This window comes from Stenella coeruleoalba (genome assembly GCF_951394435.1).
Source record: "Stenella coeruleoalba genome assembly, chromosome: 12".
Taxonomy (NCBI): Eukaryota; Metazoa; Chordata; class Mammalia; order Artiodactyla; family Delphinidae; genus Stenella; species Stenella coeruleoalba.
This window is the reverse complement of record NC_137158.1, coordinates 13,466,219-13,486,277: the sequence shown is the minus strand read 5'-3', so window position 1 is coordinate 13,486,277 and position 20,059 is coordinate 13,466,219. Positions and strand designations below refer to the sequence as shown.

The following is a 20,059-nucleotide window of genomic DNA, read 5'->3' as shown; positions in this document are numbered from 1 at the left end:
AATGCAACAAACTGAATTCATGAGCAGATATGACAACCCAGCTATCTCCTATTAAGTCAGACATGAAGGAGTTTTACAAAAGCGTAAAATAGTGGCACTCTTTTCACTCATTGTTGTTTTGGAAAGTAACTATTTTCCATAAAATATGTCATTTCTGTTAAAATGCATATATTATTATCTTTAAATAGACTAAATATTTTTAAAGTTTCTAATACAGTAAATATCAATAGGTATAACCAAGTAGATAAGCAAAATCTTTACAGAGTCCTCAATAATTAAGAGTGTAAAGAAGTCCGAAGACCTCTGACATCTGCTGATCTACATAAAACTTCACCAAATCATTTGCTGGCAGTGCATATACTCTCCAGTCATTCACGATCTAGGATGAGTAGTGGGGAATGAAAGAAGATACACATATATTACATAACTGGTGATGAATACTATAATACAGGTGTACTTCCAAACTGTAAACTGGGGAAAGCGACTTTGAAAGATTTAATTCAAGCAGGTCCTGAGAGATGGGTAAGCCTGACTAAAGGAAAGTACTCCAGACAAAGGCCTGTTTGAACAAGAGTAAGGAGGTGGGAGAACGGGGACATGTCTGCGGAACAGGTCGATGGGGCCAGAGCACAGGACAATGGCAGAAGTGTGACGAGTACTGAGGTGGAAATGTGGGGCAAAGATCAGGCCTCAAAGGGTTTCAGATCCCACAGTGAAAGTCTGGACCATCCAATGTATTAATAAAGGGCTAACAGGGATTCTTATTGAGCAAGGGATTATTACAATCAGATTTCTACTCTGAAATGGAACTCTAACGGCAATGCACAGGACAGACTGTACACTGAGGGAAAGGGCCAAACGTAGGGAACTACGTATGAGAGAAAAAGGAGTGAGGCCAGCACTCGGTCAGAGGGGGAGGAAAGTGACGGCCAACCTTCCGGAAGCGGAACAGGGTTTGGCAACTGACAGAATATGACAAGTGAAACGGGAAAACATGAGTAAAATTTCTGAGCATGAACAATTAGGGTAATGAGGGCATCATAAGGGAAACAGGAGGAGAGGCAGTTTCTGCGAGGAGGGCTCTGAAGGAAGTATGTGAAATTTTAAGATGTCTGGAGCATCAATTTGGAAATGCTGGTCAAGATTATACAGAAAGAAATTTGGGGGGAATTGGGCTTCCTTGATGGCGCAGTGATTAAGAATCCGCCTGCCAATGCAGGGGACACGGGTTCGAGCCCTGGTCCGGGAAGATTCCACATGCCGCGGAGCAACGAAGCCCACGAGCCACAACTACTGAGCCCATGCACCACAACTACTGAGCCTGTGGTCTAGAGCCCGCATGCCACAACTACTGAGCCCATGCACCACAACTACTGAAGCCCGTGCGCCTAGAGCCTGTGCTCCGCAACAAAAAAAGCCACCGCAATGAGAAGCCCACGCACCACAACAAACAGTAGCCCCTGCTCACCGCAACTAGAGAAAGCCACGCGCAGCCACGAAGACCCAACACAGCCGAAAATAAATTAATTTAAAAAAAAAAAGAAATCTGGGGGGAATTCTGCATAAGAGTCAGAAGCATGGAGCTGATATAATTATCAGATATAAGAACAGAGCAAGTAGAGCAAAGTGCCACGCACAGGATTTTATGACACATGAACAGTAAACACATGGGCCGACAAAATCACGCAGTAAAAACCAAACTGGAGACCTGCGAAGTGCATGACCACAGGCGCTCAGAAGAAAGAATTCAAGGAAGATTAGTTGCTCAGTAGCCGAAGAGGTTGGAAAAGAATAATGATCTAAATGAGGCCACTGGATCTATTAATTAGGAGGTTACAGAGTAGTCTCTGTTGCATGTTCAGGGACAGAACACAGATTACAATGGAACTGGGTTCACAGCCTCATTAGCAAGGTATTAGGTACAGGAAATAAATATTTCACCCAGGGCTACATGAAAATTATGTTTTCCAAACAACAGCTTGTCTGCCTTTCAACCATAACAATTTTTTTAAAAAACTCTCACTCTAAACTTTGCCTGTTATTTTCAGAGAATGTATTTCAGACTCGTAAAACACCAATTTTAGCATTTAAACAGAACATTAACATTTACCTAATAAATTTTATGACACAAAAAGAATTTACTGTTGTGCTATATATTGAACCTCAATCTACTGCTTAAAAGAACATTATTCTTAGTCGAGATAAGCCTACTATAGTACATTTTAGTACAAATTCAACAAATAGCATCTGTTTTAAAAAAAGAAAACCATTAACCAATCCCTCTTTATTAACAGTACCAAGCACAATATGAAGTCACACTGAATTTAGGCATATTTATATGAAATGTGTGTTTAGCCAAATCACCCATGTTTATGCAAAGGTAACATGGGAAAGATCCATACTTGTTAGTATAATCTAGAAAACAATCATTTGTTTGACAAAAAGATTCTTCCCTTTACAGAAGAAGTCACTGTCGGGATCCTTTAAACAAGCAGCTTTCCAAGGATAATAAAAATATATATAATTTAGTTATTTATTTAATTTACACAAAACTTTACAGCAATACATTTGTTTAAAGCAAATTAATGATGTGAGTAAAAGGGGTAGTTGTTCAGGGGTTTAAAACGCATCCAGAAGGGTTTAGACCCTACCTGTCCACAAAGTCCCCCTTCTCATCAGTCCTAGGAGAGGCTGGAGCCCTCTGAACAGCAAGGACCAGCGGGCGGGGATACCCAAGGGTGTTGCAGAGGACCTATGCGCCCTGAACTTGACATCAAGCAACTGCCGCCCGAGTGTCAGGGTGTTACCACCCTTATTTAGACAGAGAAGGAAGAACAGCTTAATCCTGAAGGGTTTGTTGACTCTTTAAAAGAACACACAGAGAAAGGTAACCTAAAATTCTAAATCGGGCAAAGGCTCTGGATCCAGGCCACCTGAACGTCCTCTCAGCCCTGCCTCTCACTACTTGTGTCACCTCAGCAAGCTACTTAGACCTCAGTTCTCTCAGCTGCAAAATGGGGTAAGAAAAGCCACCACACGGGTCACCATTAGAATTAAATGAGACCAGGACTGTAAAGTACCCAGTGGTGGCATATCACTGGCCCTCAAGAACTATTAGAACCGTACTGTTCTAGGGTCATTTGGGGCCACTCCTTCAAAGCATCGTCATAATATATGGCCACCTTCCACTGTTCAAGCTTGCTGATGTACTCAGGTGTCTGTATGTCCCGAAAATAATCTAGGTCAATGTTGCTGCCAAACAGAATCGTAGAGAATAGGACCAAAGTGCATGAGATTCTGGACCAGTTCCAGAAGCACACTTTTAATAAATAATAGACCACCTTCTGACACACTAGCATTCTTGTGTGCAGCCGTAAGACTATCTCCATTTTTGCTAATAACTCATTAAAATCACCAAATTAAACTAGTTTATAAATTCCTAATTTATGCTGCACCCCCCCTTCAAAAAAACAAACTTATCAGTAGAATCTATCCCTAGAAAATACAAAATTCTGACTGAACTTTTTTTCTCTGGCTTCTAAAACATCTGAAGTGAATCTGGTCATATGTTCAAATTCATTCAGTTCTCCTCCCCTCCCATCAAGCACAACAGATACATAAACCGTCTTGCTGTTCTCATCTTCAACTCAATAATGACAGACCAGAAAAGCAGAGAAACTAATTCATTCCTCTTCAAAACACACACACATGTATACTTTGTTCTTCTGCAAAATACCAGGATAACAGACAGCAAATCTTGCCCACAAACCAAAACACAGCTCTTTCATCTAATTTTAGAAAAAAAATAACAAGGAACCAGAGAAAAGTTCTCTCTGGAAGAACTCAATCCTCAAATCAGGGAAATTCAAAGAGCATAACAAGGAAAAACCGACAGCCTCAATTCTTTCCTGCGGGATACTAATTCTATCAGCATCAAATCGAAATAAACAATACGTTTTCAGAAGATTCCACAAAAGTTTGAACTCTCCCCTTTTAAAGAAAGAAAAAGGCCCACTTACAGAAAAATAAAATCTAAATGTATGATTTCCAAGCATAGGAGCTATTTTGCTTATTCCAAACCTTTTTCTGTTTTCCACCATACTCTTTTAAAGACAAGCTGAGACACTTATTTGTTCCAAAAAATGAAACAAAACAAAACAAAACCCAAATATAACATTTACATGTAGCCTTTACTTGTATGGTCAAGTCTCATAGCCAGGTGCTGGTGACTGATTAATTTGCTCTCCTTTTCTGGAAACTGTGAACAAGACCCAGTCTAGCTGCTGCTTAATCTGAGTACAATCTTGGACTCTTTTTCCCCCGGAACCCTCAAGAGAAGACATATCAACTATTCTAATTGTTTTGGGGGGAGTAATGCTCAGACACTAGGGACCTTCATACCATCTCTTTAAGGAGAGAAATGTTTTTCTTTAGTAATCCTCAGAAATCTATCCAAACTGAAGAGCATGGACTTAGACTTTTAGCCAGATATCAGATTAACTAGGTAAAACTGGCATTAGCAGAAGACAGTTGAATAACAGCAAACTGCGACAGATTTATACAGGAATTTAATGCGTCTTTAAAAGGACTTGAGGAGGAAGAACAATTATGTCATAAGAGTCCAACTTCTATGAACTGTGCCCTGGTGTTCTTGCGCTCAAGAGTCCAGGTGAACGGGAAGTATAATTTCCAGAAGGCAAGGGACTTTTCTTGCCAAAATATTTTAAACTTATTAAAAGCTATTTTTAATGAAAAACATTTATTCTATCACAACAAGACTACCTGATGAAGAAAATTTCAGAAAACCTCATTAAGGCATAACAACATATTAATAAAAGTGCTTTATGTTAACCGACCTAGATTATGTTTTTCATCGGGTTACATGGATCATCAAATTTCCTGAAATAACTGTTTGATTAAATGAGAAAGTGAGGGCTTCCCTGGTGGCGCAGTGGTTGAGAGTCCGCCTGCCGATGCAGCGGACACGGGTTCGTGCCCCGGTCCAGGAAGATCCCACATGCCGTGGAGCGGCTGGGCCCGTGAGCCATGGCCGCTGAGCCTGCGCGTCCGGAGCCTGTGCTCCGCAACGGGAGAGGCCACAACAGTGAGAGGCCCGCATACGACAAAAAAAAAAAAAAGAAAAAAGACAGGTAGTCTCAAGCACTTTGCAGATATATCACAATGCTACAAGCGATTTAAAATGCACCAAGGCAATGCTACAAATTCCCAAAGGTTCCAATCGATGCCCGAGTTATCCTCCACTTGCTCCACTGCACCTCCACCCCTGTTCTGCTCTGCCCCTGCCCTGGCAGGATAAGCCGGCACAGAGCTAGGCTAACCTAGGCTCCCCAGCTGCCTTCTAGCAAAGTCACCAGCCAGGGATCTTCCCCCCTCCCCACCGGGCCGCCTCAAAGCCTCAGCCCCACCCAGCCTCCTCCTCAAGGCCAGCTCTCTGCTTCCGAGACCTCCAGAGAGTGAAGGGCTTCTCACCATTGCTATTCCCTGGGTGCTTCACCACCCCATGCTTGCTCCCTGCCCCTGCAGTCTCTTCATCTGCACCATCCGGGATGATATCTCTTTCCTGCTGGGACCTCGCCTGCTGTGGCTAACAAGACCAAGTCTAGTTATTCAAAACAGTACATTATCTAAAGAAATCCAATTAAAAAGGGGACTTCCTTGGTGGCACAGTGGATAAGACTCTGCACTCCCAATGCAGGGGGCCCGGGTTCTATCCCTGGCTGGGGAACTAGATCCCCCATGCATGCCACAACCAAGAGTCCGCATGCCACAACTAAGGGGTCTGCGTGCCACAACTAAGACCCAGTGCAACCAAACAAATAGTTCAAAAAGGTCTTAAGATCTAAACGAGCATTACTTATATGTTACTGCTATTTGTATAGTCGTTTAAAAATTAAATATAAGTAGCTCACTTCCAAATGAAGCTGGTTAATAAGTTGAAATACTCACTACAATTAAATTTAGGTGTGAAATTTAACACCGCATTGTCATCTCAAGATAAATGCTATGAGCTCCAAATAAGCTTAAAAGAAGAAAGAAAATCAATGAAGAGATTCTGGTAACCGATATTTCACTTCCTTTTACCATATGCTGCCTGGTTAATCAGAGCAACTTTTTGCTGTTATTGCCAACACCCTCCCAAAGCAGAGGATGAAGAAAAGCTTTCAACCAGTGGTTCTCAACTGTTGGTACACAAATAAATCAACTGAGAAACTTGTTAAAATGCTACTGCCCATGCCCCACCCACATCTCTCTGACGTGTTTTTACTAGTTCCCCGGATAATTCTTGGTACGCACCTAAATTTCAGAACTACTTGAAACTGGTCAACTTCAAGATTTCACCCAAATCTCCAATACACAGCTTTTTTCCTTTTGGATGAGCATTCCACATTAAACATGGAAAAGAAAAAGCAGCCAAAACAGTAACAATAATAATGGACACTAGCTATGTGCCAGTGTGATATGTGCTTTCCATGTATTAGTGTCCAATCCAGTCCTCACGAGAACCACACCAGGTAAGTAATATTGTAGCCCCCATTTTACTAACTGAAGCCCAGAGAAACTAAGTAATCTGACCCAGCTAATAAGTGGCAAAACCAGGATCCCCTCACCTCTGCCTGTCCTCTTACCCTGGAGGCGGACAAGCAAGCACTTATGCACAAATGCAACTCTGGAACCTGGGGGCTGGAATACAGAGGCTAAGCCTGAGGGGCCAGCAGTTGGGCAAGCAATAACGCCCCATCCCCCCAACTCCCACCGCACCCATCCCTCGCTCACCAAGCCCTTCCACCTACATGGTGTGCCATGACATACTGGTGGCACGTCGCAAGTCTACCCGCACTCTTTCCACATGAGTACCTACAACCACATGCTAAGGACGACAAGGGATCCAATCGCAGCTCCACCAAGTACTGGCTGGGAGCTTGAGCGAGTTTAACATCCCTGTGCCTCTCTCTCCTAAGACACGAGAGTCTTAATGCCAAGTGCATGTGGCATTAAGGTGACATAGTGATTTTTTTTTTAATGTCTTCTATTTATTTATTTTTGGCTGCGTTGGGTCTTCGTTGCTGCACGCGGTCTACTCTTCGTTGCAGTGCGCGGGCTTCTCATTGCGGTGGCTTCTCTTGTTGCGGAGCACGGGTTCTAGGTGCATGGGCTCAGTAGTTGTGGCTTGCAGGTTCAGTAGTTGTGGCTTGCGGGCTCTAGAGCGCAGGCTCAGTAGTTGTGGTGCACGGGCTCAGTTGCTCCGCGGCATGTGGGATCTTCCCTGACCAGGGCTCGAACCCATGTCCCCTGCATTGGCAGGCGGATTCTTAACCACTGTGCCACCAGGGAAGTCCGACATAGTGATTAACTGAGCTACCGTACATAAAATACTTGCTTGACATGGTACCTGCCACACAGCAAGAGCTCAATAAACAACAGCGGCTACTAAAATTATACTTTGCCAACCCACTCTCTTACGAAAGCCAACATTATCAGTCCTGGGTCCCATTTACTTTCTCTCAGCCTTATTTCCTGAAACTGTGATAAAAGATGGAATATATTCTTATATATCAGGAAGCAACTGGTAACAGTGCTGTAACTCAGTGGACTAAAGGCCAGGAGCAGAATATTTTAGAGCAAATGAGGCTTTTAGTAGCCCTCAAATTGTACCACTTTGACAACTATTTCCCAACTTTAGGGTCAGCCCTGTTAATCACATACTAGAATGATGAGTCTATAATTAACTTAATTCAAAACAACAACAAAATGTCACTCAGTACAAGGACTTGGTTTTATCACCTTATCGTCGGCACTCAGAACAGTGCCTGGCCCATGACAGACACTCAAATATCTGTGAAATGAATGAAGGCATAAAGGTACCAACTGAGACACACCTTAGCTCATTAGCAAGTCTTTACAAAAGCAAGAATAATCAGATCAATATCAATGTACCAAATAATAAAACTTATTTTCAAAATTCCTCCAGAATATTTTTCTTTTTTAAAACTAATTGTTGGCTTTCCCTTAAAAACACTGCTACTAGAAAAGTTAATTACCAACCTCGACTCCATCAATCTATTAAAAATGTTCAAGTAGTTCCATAATACTACATCATGCTCACCTTCTACCTTACGTTAAAAAACAAGAAGAAAAAAGTGTAACTACATATTTAATAATTATCACTTTAGCTATCCTGACTATTCAGAATTGCCTGAACCATCTGAATTAAATCCACAAAATGAAATAAGTCACTGCTGAGAGGTTAACCCTTACTAAACCTAGGAGTTAGAGACCTGGGGGAGGGAGGACTCCATGGGAACACACAGATAGCAGTTCCATTCTCAGTGACGCTTCTAAGCAGCCTCACATGTGACCTTGAACAAAGTACTTATCTTTGTGTCTCCATTTTCTCATGTGCAGAGTAAGAACAGATGTACCACATCTACTTCATCAAGTTGTTCTAGGACCAAATGTACATAAAACGATTTCCAAAAGAGTAAAGCGTCATTCATGTAGGGTGTTAACTTCTGACATAAACAGCTTCAGGTTTTAAATGGATGTTTCTGTTTATCTTTCTTTTCACATCTGTCCCACTCCTCCTATTTCCTAGATCCAAAGATCTGCCACAACAGGGAAGAACCAGTTCCCATCAACAGCTATATTTTAAACACAATGAACCATCGATAAATATCTGTTGAAAAAGATGCTCATCCACATATAACAGAAATTTTTTAAATTCTGTGATATGTAATACCTTACCTTGTAAAGCTTAAGCAGCAGGTTACCTTCAAATAAAATGACAAGTGATGTAAGGTGCATAAAAGATGCCTGTGGTTTTGCCAGGAGCACCACCTTGCTTTGCCCACATTACTCAGCAGGCATGTGAATATCACCTAAGGAATGTGCTTCAGTATTTTGGTTTCACTGGAAGAGACAGGTTTTATAAATAGAAAAGGACTTCCCCTCTCTTCAACACTAGCAAGGTTTCTAAAGATGCCAGATCTGTTCTGGTTTTACTTCCCATACTTCAGTACTCACAGGGAGAACTTTTGCTGGACTTGTGGTCATTTCTCAAACCACTATGTCATTCTTACACTACTCAATGAGAAAAGAAAGCTTATTTTTGAAAACCATAAGTAGGACGATATACTTATATTTTAAGATTATTAACAGTCCACTAAATCTGTCAAATAAAAGCATAACTGTTTTAAATGCAGAACATCCTGGTTCCTCTGAACATTATATAATGCCTCAAAAACAGAATTAAGCTTATTTAACTTTAGTTAGTTCTTGATTATCTACACACACACACACACACACACACACACACACACACACACACGAAAGCAGATGTGTTACAGATCATCCATTAATAATTTACATTAAGCCCTTGGATGATGGTTTTGTATTTACAGTTGAATATGAGTATCCTTCCTAATAGTTCAAAACAAAGACATACCCGTAACAGAAGTCACCCAACTGAGCCTTCCTACCAATTTTCTGTTCATTTACCCAACTACATTCTACTGCTGAAATGACTCATTTGCTACAAAAGATGGACTTTGTGTGCTCACTTTGTTCTTTGTGTCTATTACAGCTCAAGGGACATTCCTGAAATAAACACAGGACATTAAAAAAAAAAAATTGTCCTGATCTAACAGGTCACAATTTAATCAGAATCTGAAAACCATTTTTCCCCTTAGTATTACACAGTTAATTACATAACATTTAAAAGGCAGCTACTGCATTTACAGGCAATAACCTATCTCATTTTTAAGTTCTACCCTAACCAGGTACATTACATTATTCACTTAAGCTACAATGAAAACCAGTGTTACATTACAGCCTAATTCTAGTTCCTACAGCCCATCAAAATTAAAAGTGCACAGTATGTATAATATTCTGGAATTTACCCCAGAAATGATAAAGCAACATCATATCACTGTTCAAGGCTGTCTACTTAAGAATGAAGAAACAGACACAGAATTCAAAATTAATTCTGAGCCCCATTCCTGGCCCTTCTTAATGTCACTTCTCTGTACCTTGTTCAAACCTCCAGTTACATTCTTTAACACAATACCAGTTCTGCAGGTTTACCAGAAGAGTCTACCAATTGCACTGAGATTAAGGCAACCTGCTCTGGTGGAAAGGACTGAGGTTTTATGGTCAGAAGACTTGGGTGTGAATCCAGACTCTCCCTGGAGCTACATGACCTCATGACCTTGAGCAAATATTCAATTCTCTGAGCCTAAATTTCCTCATGTGTAAAAAGGACAAGACCACCAACCTTGAAAACTATTTTGCAGATCAAGTTCCTCAGTTAGTGTTCTGATTATGGCAGATGCCTAATAAATGGGTGACGATCGTATCCTACTAAAGGGCCAGTCACATTACTACCAAATGTCTCATTGTAAGGATCAAAATTAAACTGTATGAGATTTATTACACTTGTCATACATTTTTCAATCTTTTACTTAAAATGTTTTAATATAGAGAAATAAAAAATTCACAAAGGTTAAACATCTTTATAAAACTGACATTTTACATAACAGACATGGGGATTCAATTATCAGCAGACTGAAAATCAGTTATTTTTTTTTTTTAATGTCTGGGGTGCTTATATTTATTCAAACCTCACATAGTCAAATTTTTTTTTAATTTTAGTTGTATTTTTAGAACCCTGAGACAGCCCGTTGTCTAAACAATGGGCTACATAATACACCACAGTCTCCAGGCAAAGTCACAACAGGATGAAAAAAGAGCCTTCAGCTTCTCTCAGATTTCCTGGCCACTGTTATTTTAAAACTTGATCACACAAACATAAACAGAGAAAAAAATCCATTTCAGATGAGTTCCATGGGTTATGATTTATGATATTTTTAAGACCTTGCATGAATTTACATTAAATATTGCAATAGCTTATTATATTTTTCTTGTCCACGTTTCCAAGTACTAATGAAGAATATATGTATATTATATATACTTTTAAATATTACATGCATAGTGAGTTTTTAATCATAATCTTTTCTTAAAGTTGCTTATCACTTCCATTACTCCCTTTTAAAATCAGTTTTTGAAAACTAAAATGTAACTTAAAAAGCCAACAATTAAATAGCATGTCACACAGAACATACAAATGCAACAGGCAAACCTGAATAAGACTAAAGTAACTTCTGTTTACCGCTATGCAAGTAATTCTGCACAACTGAAAATACTCTAAATGAGGTGGATATTTAAAAGTCAATGAGTTATTTTAAAAGGCTGCTTTGTTTCAAGCTCTGGCTATAGACCAATTTGTGGTGTTTCTAAAATTAATAGTAAAAGACACCAAGGTAATTTTTTCACTAAACAATTTCCAATGCAAACCACAACCCAAGACATCTTAGTTAATTTGTACAGAAATGTCCTTTTGCTGTCAACCTTTGTACCATGACTATTACCAGCCCAAGTTCAAGATTCACATTTTATCGTGTGAACAGTGCTCAGCTAAATCTTAAGAATATTAATCTTTTAAACTCTCAAACCCTGACGACATTTAGCTATATTGCATCTACACCGCCAGAGCATAACAAGGAAAACTTTTATCTACCACGTACAGCAGCCTATTAAATTGGGGCAGTGTTCCTAGCTCCTTAGATCTCTAGATTAGGATTTAAGCATTCCTCCACTACAAACTTCACCCCAGATAAAATGTAACACGTTTTCTAAACCTGTATGGAAATAATTCTGACACGGATGTTCTAGTAATAACCCTACCAAATTATTTTCTTACCCCAGAGTTTGAGCATTTTAATCGTTTTAAAGAGTTTTGGGAATTAAAAAATGTAAAAATCTCTTGTTCAGTAGCAGATATATAAATTAACGTACCCAAAATACTTGACCAACTAAAGACTAAAAATACAGCTTTATACAGTCCCAACCTGGGCTCCTACAAGATTAAACTAATTGGGACAGCAGCTGATCCTCACATCCCAGAACAAAAAGCACTATTCCTGCACTGAATTTTAAGCCTGTTTACGAAAGAGAAAACTATCACGGGACGTCCAGGTCAGAGCTGGACACCTGAGGGCTCAGCTTCTACCTGGAAGCCAGAGAAGATACCCGAAGGCATCCTGGTGGTAACAGACTTGAAAGAAGACTCTCATTGTCCTGTGGAAATGAGACCCACCCCTGCGCTACCGGGAGCCGCCGCCGCCCGGGCCCACTCATCACCTGCTTCACCCCCGGCGTCCCCGGGAGATGAACCAAGCCAGCTCGTCTGCCCCGGGCGGCGAGAGGAGGCCCCGAAGCAAGGCCAGGTTGGGGGAGCGAGGCTCCGGGAAGTGGGGCCCCGGCGCCGACGCCCCACCGCGGGCGTCCCGGGGCACTCACCGGTGCGAACGCGAGGGCAGGTGCGCGGCGGCGGGGCTACCTGTCGCCGGTGAGGCGTGGGGCGGGGGGAGGAGGGAGGGATGTGGCGGGCGAGGAGAGAGGGCGACGACACGGACCGACACCGGGACGGGGCGGCGGCGGTGACCGGTCTCCAGCTCGCTTCCTGCTCGGACAGATCCCGGGTCCGTCTCCGCCCGCCGGCCGGCAACCCGCCGAGTCCCCAGCCCCGCCGCGCGCACGTCACGGCTACGGAGAGCCCGAGGGGGCGGGGGCGCCGCGGGCCGGCGGGCGGGGCGCGGGCGCGGGCGCGGGCGCGCCGGGAGGGGGCGCTCGGCGCGGGGCCGCCCCGCCAGTCCTCGCGCCGACCCCCGGCGCCGAGCCTCCGGGACCTGGAGGGCGCGCGGCGGCGCGGGGAGGGGCCGTCCCGGGCCTGGCCCACAGCCCTCGTTCCTGCCCCCCCGCGAAACGGCCTCCTTCGCGGGGGTTATTGCTCCAGGCGCCTGCAGCGCACCCCCGTGGACTGCGTGCGGGCAGCGTGCAGTCCGGCCGCCGCGGGAATCCGTTCCGGGAGGGGGAGTGTTGTTCGGGCAGGGGGCGAGGACCCCGAGAGGTGGGGAGGGCGGGCGGGACGAGGCGGCGTCGTTGCGGAGGGAGGGAGCAGGCGACTTCGCCTGCAGCCCCGGTCGCCCCGGGTTGGGCTGCCTTAGTAGGGTAGTAACCTCCCTGTGCAGCAAACTTGCTGTTCAGCTTTTGGGAGCGGGGGTGGGGGGGTGGGCGGGAAATTTGGCATTTCTTCGGCCCTCACGCCGCCGCCGTATATACTGATTAGAGCTCAGATCTTCTGTCATTTAAGTTTTACTGTTTTTATAAGGGACATACCTGTGAGTCATATTTGAAAATGAAATATGATGAAAATATATACTGCCTTTACGACAAAAAGAAGCTTCTCTTAAGAAAATGAAATGGTGATTGACTAGAAATGCTAAAAGTCTCCGCTGAAAAAAGCTAGGCGCACCTACACAGGAAAATTACCCTGAGAACATTACCCCGGAAACATTCCAAGCAGCAACGGGAAAACTTCAGTAAATCGACAAGATTCTGATAGGGGACAAGTTTCAGTTATTCAGATGTTCCACAGTTCTCTCGGAGGAAAAGCTAAGTTATGATGAAGTATTTTAGCAGACAGTTAAAACAATAAAATATTAAGAATAAAGTAGGGAAGTAAAAAAGAGGAAGAGAAACCAAGAAAGGAAATAATTTACAGCAATCTCAGAAACGTAATTCCAGATTACCGGGAGGTAAATCTTAAGTATATAAAACTAGATTTCAAACCGGATCGGAAAAATATTATAAGAAGGAGGAGAGGATTTCAATTCACTGCTTTGACTTCATTTTGGATTTAAGGTTAAACGGCTTGGTCAGACCAATTGAAGCCCATACAGCTTATTGTGAGCAACGACTTGTGATTTTTTCTCTCTCTCTCCTTCTTCCTCCACTTCCAATTAATTACTGAGACTCTGCTTCTAGCTCCCCATCTGTCTGATGTATCCAGTTCTTCATAGCAACTACTGTCTTGCTTCAGGCCACCATCATTTCATGTCTCGCATACCGCTATAGCCGCCTAGCCAATTTCCCAGGCTGCAGTCTTGTCCCCTCCTAATCCAGTGTCTACAATACCATCAGATTTATATTTTATAAAATGAAAGCCTGATTATGTACTCCTCTCTTTAAACTCTTACAGTGGCACTCCACTATCTTTAGTATAAAGTCCAAATTCCTGAAGATATCTTATATGATCCTTCAGCTGTTTTTGTTTGGCTAGCATGTGGAGATCTCTTTTGTTTTTTTCTTTTCATTGAATTTGAATGCCTTTTCATTGTTCCCCAGTTCATCACTATTCTAAACTCCATAAAGCTGTCCTAAACCAGGCTTCCTCACACAGTGTCACCTCTCTTGGGAATCACTGGCATTTTAGACCACTGGTCTTAGGCCTGCTTACCTCTCCAGTTTCACTTCCACCCACTGCCGTTTTCCATTTCTTGTACTTTACCTTCAAGCCATTCTGAAGTGCTTGCACTCCAGAACAGACAGCTATGCTATTTATTACATTGGAGTGTTGCCAGGCTAAGTCCAATTAATCCTTCAGAGCAAAGCCTATTGGTCCCCTCCAAGAAGTTTTCCCTAACCCCCTTATTCCAAACCTTAGGTGCAATTTGGTGCGCTTTCCCATCTCTCTCTTAGCACCCATTGCACGTATGTCTTCCAACACTTATCTCACTATCTCTATTTTAGTGTACTTACAAGTACCTCCCACCTGGACTGTAAGCTCCCTGAGGGCAGGGTAGGGGACTTGTTTGTCTTTGTGTCCCTAGTGCCAAGCATGGTGGCTTTCACATCTCATTTGAACAGTGCCTACCATTATTGTTATTATTGAATAAATGGTATAGATGGATGAACAAACAGCAAGAGAATAGACAACTCTAGGAAACTGCATATATGTCATTAAGCATGGTGGATATAACTGTATCATATCTGCTGCCGAAACTCATCTTAACAATTTATTCCGTATTTATGTTTGTAAGCTTTTCAACTTTGCTCTCACCCACTAAATATTTGTAAGACTCTTCCCCCAGTCTCCTTGTGCTAGCTAGCCCATGGATTCCTAAACTGAGATCCACGGACCTCCTATCATAGATGGGGGCTCCAAGAGCTCCCTCAGAAATCATATGCAAAATTTCGTCATCTGGTTCCTTCATTTTTACAGGGGTCAATATCGTGGGTATTTAAAGTCTCTCTCCACCTTCCCTGGCTGATACCCATTTTAATAGCTTCAGCTTGCATCTTTGTTGCCAACTCCTAAGGTAAGGCAGGCTGAAACCCACACAGGAACTTAGTCTCTTTCCTCTCCCAGCTGCTTCAAATGATTCCCTTGACAAGCGAGTCTATTACAATCGTGGCATTACCATCCGCTCATCTCAAAAAGTTGTGGTCTTTTAAGTTACCCAGGACTCCTTCCCTCTCTCACCCCTAGTGGTGGAGGTACTGAATGCAGTTCATTCTATGTCATACATTATTTCTAAAGCTGTTGTCTTACTCTCCATCTTCCCTGAGAACAGGCCATCATCTTCCCTTATCTGAACTCTTGACATTGTCTTTGCTCACTCTCGTCCTTTAAAGTGTTACCCCACCCCCAGATCTGACTACGTCATCCCCTTCACCAAGTCCTGGTGACTTTCAGATCAGTTAAAACTCATTTAGATGGTGTACAGAATCCTTCACAATCCTGAGCCCACCCTACTCATAGGAATTCAAACATGACAAGCCCTTTCATGATGCTCCTCTCAATATTCAGAACTCGGTCTGACTATTTTCTCTGTCCTGACTCGGGCAGAATTGGTTTTTCTTTTCCCTGTTTTCCAGAGCACCCACTCCATAGGTACCTATACAGTAGCACTTATTAACTGGTATTATAATTATGTTTTTATATTTGTTTCTCACTGAAACAGCTCTCCAGAATGTTGAGCTTTTTGTTGAGAAATTGTGCCCTATTACTTTTCTATCCCTAGAGATTAGCACATTGCCTGCCTCATTGGATTAATAATAATAATAATAATGCCAAAACTGATCGAGTGCCTCCTGCGTGCCAGCACTGTGCCACAGGTCATCCCACTAAACCTTCACAGCCCTGTGAGGTCATTACGATGAACACCAGCTTTTTGCCTGCCTAATTTCTGACCTCCCATCCTATTTGTGGAGAATCCTTAATTTTGAGTCTTGGTGGGAACAGGGCCCACTTCACAGTTTGGCCAAAGTCCTTCTCCCCACTCTCTGGCAACTAGGGTGTAGTCATGGCATGGGACCCAGGTTAAGTCAATTGGATGCCCTCACCTGAAACTTGGAATCTGCATAAAGCGATGCAAAGATGCAGAGATAATCCCCAGTGGTGTGGATCATTGTGGCGACCAGGTTCTGGTTGTGACAATGCCAACAGTGATAGTCCTGCCCATTTTACACACTGAGTTCACCATCCCTGGGGATTCTGTGAGCTACGTGATTTTCTTCCAGTACATTCTTTTTCTGGATAAGTTAGCCAGAGTTTATTTCTATTGCCTTCAACAAAGAACCCTAATTGATACAGAAAATTCTGTCATTATCCCCATCTTACAAAAGAGGAATGAGTAGGTGTTCAAGTGTTTATTTAATGAATAAATGAGATATTTACATTATAGCTTCTAAAAGAAGTTTTGATCATTTCTTTAGTTATTAGCAAGTTTGCACTAATGGTAATCATCTGGAATTTATAGGGAAATAAAGTACAGAGAATAAGCAGGTCTCTGAAAAGATAGTCTTATGATTTTTTTCCTTAGGGTATATTTTAGCCCATCCTCAGACACTGCCAACATCCGTATCTCCCATACTTTATCAGGAAAAACTAATGCTTAATGTAATCACTATCAAAGCATAGACCATTTGTTTAAAAAAATTAAATGATGTTTTAAACATCATTCCTGAACTTACTCTCTAGAAAGTAGGCTAATATATTTTAGAAATATTTTCTATATAAAGGGCAAAAAGTAAAGCTGAAATGTCATCTATTAATAGATGCTTTTAAAAAAAAGTTCCTTAACCAGATCAACACACATTTCATCGTTCTAGCTCCCAGAAATTTCTGTAACTATAGTTTTTCTCTCATTGAAACTTCCAGCTAGTTTTTCCTGAATTGTCATAGTGGCATTATAATTAAAACTGAAACCATAGCGCAAGTCTAACCAAAGATCATCACCTCAAACACTTTAATGAACTGTCAAACGTCTTAAAAATAATATGTCATCTAATTTCCCATATCCTGTGATCTCCAGCTCGAGTCGGGTAATTTGAAGAAAGGCAGAGGAGAGTCGATTATTTTTTTTTTTCCAGACTTCATTGGGTCAAATGTAACCTAACCAACTTGTAGAAATTTTTTTTTTAATGAAGGCCATTCTGGAGGTGCAGTTTTATATTAAAACTTACTTAACACGAGGTGAATAACGTGAAGAGGAGCCAGGGTCCAGGCCTGTGACCTGTAAAGACAGTTAATCTTACTGAGACTCAATTTACTCATCAATAAAATAGCAATGATAATGATACCTCCTCCTCAGGGAAAGGACTAAATAAGATAATACAAAAATGAAAGCATTTTGCAAACTAAAAGGTTTGCAAACAGCATAATACCAATCCAAAGTATAGATCATGTAAACAATAATAAATGTAAGAATACATTCCCATATAATCTTGAACTTGTTACATGCTAGAAAAGTTTGAAATATATTTGAGCAAGAAAAACGTAAATCTTTAAAAATAAAACCAATGCTAAAATTTATTTGAAATTAGCTTTGTATTAAATTTAGAAATTAGTATAAGTCAGTTATGGAATTTCTTTTAGGTACAGTTTTGCTGAAATCTGAATGTTAAAAAAATCCATAAAAATGTATATAAAACAGATAACTTATAAAAATTTTCCCATTCTAGAGAAGTCTTCCTGCTATAGCTATACAACTTCCAGGAATATAATGAGAAAAGTAGTTGATTTATCTATTTTTGTTGCATATTATGAATAAATGATTACAGTTGGATTTATGGATATTATTTAATTATAAAAACAAAATGTACAGATTAAAGAAGGTGTGAGAAAATATAAAAACAATCCTTGAATTAAATTTTGCAAAAGGAAACCGTAAATATACATTTGTCAAAGTATTCAGTGACACAATTCAGAAAGGTCAGTTCTCCACAGCCTACATAAATAGTCCAGAAAAATACACCAAAAAATTAATGTAGTTTAAAATCTTCAAGATTGTATTTTTACATATTAATCCCAATTTGATTACAAGTTAATCATTTCAGTGCCTTATTGATCCTTATTTAGATGTTAATATCATAAATATGTTTCAGCCCTCAGGTTGAATTTAATGTCCACTGGAATATCCTGTGCGGGTCTCCACATTAGCACACTTCCTAATAATATAGGATGTTTTATTTACAAGTCTGTGAGATCACAGAGCTCCTACCTGTCTTTGGACATCTAGAGCTGGCTGGGACATAAGAGGCATGCACTGAGGAAATGTTTGTGGAATGGAACGGAGCTGAATGCCCTTGAGCTTTGGTCCATAGTCTTGACAGTAGAAATCCCTCAGAAATGAATATTTTAAAAACATTTTAGAACTGTGTTATAGAAGAGAAACGTTATAGTACTTGAAACTTAAAGCACTATTCCACACATAATTCAATATTTATTGAGTTGTAACAATACTTATTTTTATTTTTACCAACTCTCCTTCAAATTCAGATGGTTAAACATTGTGTTGCTGCTATCTTACAAAAAAATATAAAAATGAAAATAAATTGTATCTTCTTTTAAGGTTACAAATAAAATATTCAAAGTTGATACTATGTAATACAAAAATTGCTATGTATATAATATTTTTTAAAAAGACTGGGTGTGGGAGTGCTATTTAGACAAATCAGTGATACACAGTATTATTTGGAAAACAATGTTTGTTTGTTTTAAATGAAAGCTTCTTTATTTAGTTATTTTTGGCTGTGTTGCGTCTTCGTTTCTGTGCGAGGGCTTTTTCTAGTTGCGGCGAGCGGGGACCACTCTTCATCGCGGTGCGCGGGCCTCTCACTATCGCGGCCTCTCTTGTTGTGGAGCACAAGCTCCAGACGCGCAGGCTCAGCAGTTGTGGCTCACGGGCCTAGTTACTCCGCGGCATGTGGGATCCTCCCAGACCAGGGCTCGAACCCGTGTCCCCTGCATTGGCAGGCCGATTCTCTTCACTGAGCCACTAGGGAAGCCCACAATGTTTGTTAAACAAATGAAAAGATTGGTAGTGGCTGGTTTTCTTGCCTTAAAAATAGTAGTATCTTGAAACAGATCAAAGAAGTATCAAGTAATCTCTGACCAGGAAGTATCTAATTAAATATGTGTCAGAGTTAAATATTATCCTACAGTTAATAATAAACGTACGTTTGAAGTGAACACAGCCTTAATTGGATTCACAGAGTAATAACCTGTGTTCATTCACTTATGCTTTTTTGAGTTTAACAAATGATTATTATATCAGTCAGCCTTTGCTGTGTAACCAATAAAATCCTAATGGCATATAACAAAAAGCATTCATTTTTCTCTCTGGCAAGTATGTAGGTCCCCTGGGACAATTCTAATTCAGGCTGCTAGTATATTCAGGTCTGTTCTATGTGTCTCATTCTGGGGGTCAAGATGAAAGGACAGTGGCTACCTGGAGGGACGTTCTCCTTGTGTCAGAAGTCAGAAACCTGCTGTATTTCCTAAAGCCAAGGTTCAGAATTGGCACACTGCTACTTCTGCCCCCATTCCATTAGATGAAGAAGATCAGATGACCAAGTCTAGCATCAGTGGGGTAGGATGAATGGTTTTAACATGGATGTGTAGGTAGTGAATGTTTGCTGAACAATAATCTAATAATCTAAATAGCCTAATCTATTGTACTTATTAGTTATTCAAAATGATACATTAAAAAGGGTTGGTAGTTTAAGAAGAGGCGTGTGGAATGCTTCTGCGATGCTGGTAATGTTCTGTTTTTTACCTGGGTGGGTGGTGGTTGCACAGGTGGGTTCACTGGGTGATAATTCTTTGAGTTATACATTCATTCATTCATTCATGATC

At 41.2% G+C, this 20,059-nt stretch overlaps 1 protein-coding gene across 3 annotated transcripts in view; it reads right to left on the bottom strand.

The window, feature by feature from the left end:
* Positions 1–12,702, bottom strand: part of LOC307195108 (unconventional myosin-VI) — a 121,242-nt gene extending 108,540 nt beyond the window's left edge. The window contains exon 1 of one of the 3 annotated variants that reach the window (XM_079938861.1): positions 12,376–12,702. The gene's annotated coding sequence lies outside the window, so the exon portion shown is untranslated. Of the gene's footprint in view, positions 1–9,042; positions 12,143–12,216; positions 12,237–12,375 lie in introns of those variants that run through there. The other 2 variants (XM_079938863.1, XM_079938862.1) reach the window with 2 other exon arrangements.
* Positions 12,703–20,059: the final 7,357 nt, after the last annotated feature.